This window comes from Myotis lucifugus, unplaced genomic scaffold (assembly GCF_000147115.1).
Source record: "Myotis lucifugus unplaced genomic scaffold, Myoluc2.0 scaffold_244, whole genome shotgun sequence".
Lineage (NCBI taxonomy): Eukaryota > Metazoa > Chordata > Mammalia > Chiroptera > Vespertilionidae > Myotis > Myotis lucifugus.
In genome coordinates this window covers 723,917-727,987 of record NW_005871292.1, presented here as the reverse complement: position 1 = coordinate 727,987, position 4,071 = coordinate 723,917, and the positions used below count along the sequence as shown (strand labels likewise).

General features: G+C 43.5%; 2 protein-coding genes across 15 annotated transcripts in view; one reads left to right on the top strand and one right to left on the bottom strand.

The window, feature by feature from the left end:
- Positions 1-967, bottom strand: part of ZNF565 (zinc finger protein 565) — a 62,518-nt gene extending 61,551 nt beyond the window's left edge. For all 3 annotated transcript variants that reach the window (XM_023762376.1, XM_014464237.2, XM_006098615.3), the window contains exon 1: positions 678-967. The gene's annotated coding sequence lies outside the window, so the exon portion shown is untranslated. The remainder of the gene's footprint in view (positions 1-677) is intronic.
- A 193-nt stretch (positions 968-1,160) lies between these two features.
- Positions 1,161-4,071, top strand: part of ZNF146 (zinc finger protein 146) — a 42,223-nt gene continuing 39,312 nt past the window's right edge. For 3 of the 12 annotated variants that reach the window (XR_002831651.1, XR_002831650.1, XR_001350220.2), the window contains exons 1-3: positions 1,161-1,250; positions 2,626-2,689; positions 3,147-3,220. The gene's annotated coding sequence lies outside the window, so the exon portion shown is untranslated. Of the gene's footprint in view, positions 1,251-1,385; positions 1,627-2,625; positions 2,690-3,146; positions 3,221-3,320; positions 3,344-4,071 lie in introns of those variants that run through there. The other 9 variants (XM_023762387.1, XM_006098617.3, XM_023762389.1 and 6 more) reach the window with 6 other exon arrangements.

Below are 4,071 nucleotides of genomic sequence, written 5' to 3'. Positions count from 1 at the left end.
CCTACTAAGAAGACACAAAGTCACACAATCTCACCACCATGACACACAAAGTCACTCTCATATAGTCACAGACTTCCTAAACCAAAACCCACAAATTCCCAGCAGTCACAATTACATACCCACTTAGAGGATACACGCAATTACGGGCACTCAGGCCAACTCAATGTTAACCAATCACAATCCAACACTTACTCTGGAGACACAGTCACACTTACACAGGCAAAGACAAACCACACCCGCACACCACACCCCAAGGGACACAGCTGGAATACACACGCAGTGTCATCACACAGTCACAGACACACGACCATTACACATGGTACCAGACACGGTCACAATATCACGCAACCATACACCCACCTTGGAGACATGCAATCATAACCCAGATACCCGCACCCATCACACTCACACCTCCAAAAACAAGGCGTGCGGTCATACGTACACAACGGGGACACAGTCACAAGGGCCAAACCACACTCCAACACAGTATCACACTTGGTTACAAAAACACAACCAGACACATACCCTGAAGACACGTGAACACAACCGGACACTCACAGTCACCCAACCACAGCTACACTCACTCAATCTGGCATTCTCAGCCCGCTACCGCCAGCGCGCAAAGACCTAAAACTCTGGACACGCCCCATCCCGCCCCGGATTCCCAGACCCCTCACCTTCGGCCTCCTCTTGGTAGCGTCCGGGTCCCAGCGGAGCTAAAGACCTTGTCACCACGTCGAGAGACGTAATGTCGGGCCGCTGTGGTCTCTGGGAAACGTAGTCCAGATCCGGACCAGCCAAACAAGATGGCCTCCTCGTATTTCAGAATTTGAGCTTGGCTCCTTTGACACGGCACTCGGGAGACTTCAAAGAGGGAGTTCCCGATCCAAACCTACCACCAGGATTGAGCTGATCTTCCTCCAAGGCAAGTCTACTCACCTCGAGAGCGCCATAATGAAAGGGGCAGTCAAGTTCTCACAGGACAGAGGCAGAGTGTCGACCAGCAAAGCCTTAAGGGAAATGTAGTCCAAAGCCGGAAAAGCGGCATTGTTGACAGAAGGTAATCTGATACCACCCGGGGCCTGGCCGCGGTGACTGTGCGTGCTGCGTCGCGGAGACTTGTGGGAGTGCTCGGTAGGCTCCCCTCCCCCCCTCGCCCCCCATGCGCAGGCGCAGCGCACCGAGTGGACATTTTGGTCTTTGTCTTCTGGTCAGCCGGCCCCTGGGTCCACGTGGCGTGAAAGTAGGAGGTGGGATGTGGGGGTTTTGGGCCGGTCGGGTCCGGGAGGTTAAAGGGGAGATTCAGGGTGTATTGGGGTACGGCGCGGGGGAGAGGGAGTGGGTTTAAGAGCTTCTGGCCTGCCTGTGGGGTGGGGTTGGGGGGGCCTCCGAGGAGGATTCGAGCGTGTGTGACCCTCAGTTTGACCGGATGTTTGAGGTTATTGAGTGAGGAACTGGTTGCAGGATTGTGTATGGATGAGTTTGAGAGGGAGCTATGGGAGACCAGCATTGAGGTAGTAACATTTGAGAAGCACTTCCCTTGTCGAAAGTGCTGCTGATAACGGTGCCATCTTCCTGGAGCATCAGTTTTCCTTGACGATTTGAAGGGCGGGGAGGAGCCAAGTGGTAAATACTTTTAAAATGGATTTTTATATAAAACCGCATTTCTGCAACTCACCGTGATTTTTTTAAGCAACCAAGAATGTTTCAAAGGAGCTTTGTTTGAGAGCGCCTGCTTCAGACGGTCTGATGCCCCTGATTTTGGGGGTACTTAAATAGGGCTGCTATTAAATCGTGGACCAAGTATCAGCGTTGCAGTTTGAGAAGCAGCGCCGTACAGCGCAGAAAGCCCAGGATTAGGGAGTCAAGGGTTTGGGGTCCTAGGTTAGACAGTTACTTCCTTCTTGGAAGACATTTTAGTTGCAATCTTTATCCGTGAGTCTGGAGTAGATTCTAGGTGTCCTAACTCCTAAATGAATCGAGGTATTCTTAGATTGTATAGAATTTGTGAAGTAATGAAAAAAGTTACTTTTGCTTGCAAAGATGCTTTTTGTAAGGAATCCACCCACAGTTATCCTTCACATTTTTAATAATAAGAGAATTGAAGTTATTGGGCACTAAATTAAAATAGACAAACAACAACAATTAGAAGACATAACAGAAGGAAACCGCTATTTACAAGAGCAATCGAAGATTGAGGAGTAAACTTGAGAAATAGGCAAAACTATTAGAAAAGAATTTAAAAATACTAAGGGGTGTAACATTAGATGTGAACAAATAGATATACCATGTTTTTCAATAGGAATATCTAAGGAAGTGTGTGCAAACTTAAGTAAATTTATTAATTTAAAGTGATCCTAATTAAAGTATCTACAGTCCCTGCCCCTTTGTAACTAGATAATTGGATTCTACACTTCATATGGAAAAATAGACAAGCTAGAATAGCCAATAAAATGGAAAAAAAAAAGGAGTTGCATGGGGATGTGAGAACCCACTGGTAACATATTTGAAAATATAAATCCTTGGAAATTTAAATAGTATTAGTATTAGCATGGAGTTGGCCTGGGAAGGACAATTCAGCAATATCTATAATTGCAAATGTTTTTTTTGTTTTGTTTTTTTTAGCCAGCTGTTTCATATCTGGAAATTAATCCTACAAATGTATCTGCATTTGCATTGAATTATACAGGTAAGAGGTTGTTCATTTTATTTATGTTTGGCATAGAAAAAGATTAGAAACAATTCTTGCCCATCATTCGGAGACTGATTGAATAAAATTATGGTACATCTACAGATCAGAATAATATGCAGCTGTACAAAAGAATGAAAAGGAAGCTTTCTGTATACTGACACTTGAAATAACTCAAAAAATAAATTAAGTGAAAAAAGCAAGATGCAGAATGTATGATATGCTTCATTTGGAGTAAGAAGCGGGAGAAATTAAAATAGACAAACAAATGTTTATATTTATTTCCATTAAAAAACTCAAGATACACCAGACACTAATTAAAGTGGCTATCTCTGTGGGGGGTAGTGGTACAAGGATAGATGGGGCAAAGGCAAATACCTTTTTATGTTTGTTTTCTAACTATGAATTTAGTATATATTCAAAAGTTAAAGTGTTGTTTGTTTGTTTGTTTTTAAAGGAGGAAACAGGCTTTGGAGTCAGACGGCCTCTGTTAACTCCTTCCTCTGCCACTTTGTACCTTGGTAACCTTAGGTACTTAAACCTTGTGCCTCAATTTCTCATCTAGTAATATAGAGAAAATAATAGTATTAGATTCACAGGGTGGTTGTGCAGATCATGGAGTTCTGAATTCTATAGAATAGTTCCTGATATATAGTAAGTACTGGATAAATGTTAAATAGTATTGTTATTGCCATGTGCAAAATAATACTTCCTCAGAAATAGTATAGTTATTTGTACTGTTTCTGGTAGAAATTTCTGAAAGATTCAGATGTGTACATGCTCCTTTCTTATTTCCACCTTTAAACATTTTGCGGTGAGGGGCATTTCTTTTTATAATTGGAATGAAGAAGTTAGCTTTCTGTGTTCAAGTTACATTCATCTTAGAAATTCATTACCACCACCTTCAGGAACTTTGTTCTTTGATTTCTATGGTGGTTACTTTCTCATGGTCCTAATTCAGAACCTCTGATATTTTTTAAAAATTTCAATTGTGACATTTTAGGGACAGAATAAGTAGGTAATGATCTTCAAATTGCATAATATCAGGAGAGACATACTATATGACTGAGCAATCATTAAAGATTATATTTTTCCCTTTTTGTCACTGGCAGTTGGACATCCCCCGAGGGGTCCTGGATTGGAGAGGGTGCAGGCTGGGCTGAGGGGAGCGCCCCCCCCCCCCCCCACTGTGCACGAATTTATGCACCGGGCCTCTAGTATATATATTAAAACCCTAAACAACCAGTCGAACAAGGGACCGGATGACTAGCTATGACATGCACTGACCACCAGGGGGCAGATGCTTCAATGCAGGAGCTGCCCCCTAGTGGCTCAGCCGACCAATTGCACAGATGCCAGGCTCACAGCTAGCAAGTGCAGCT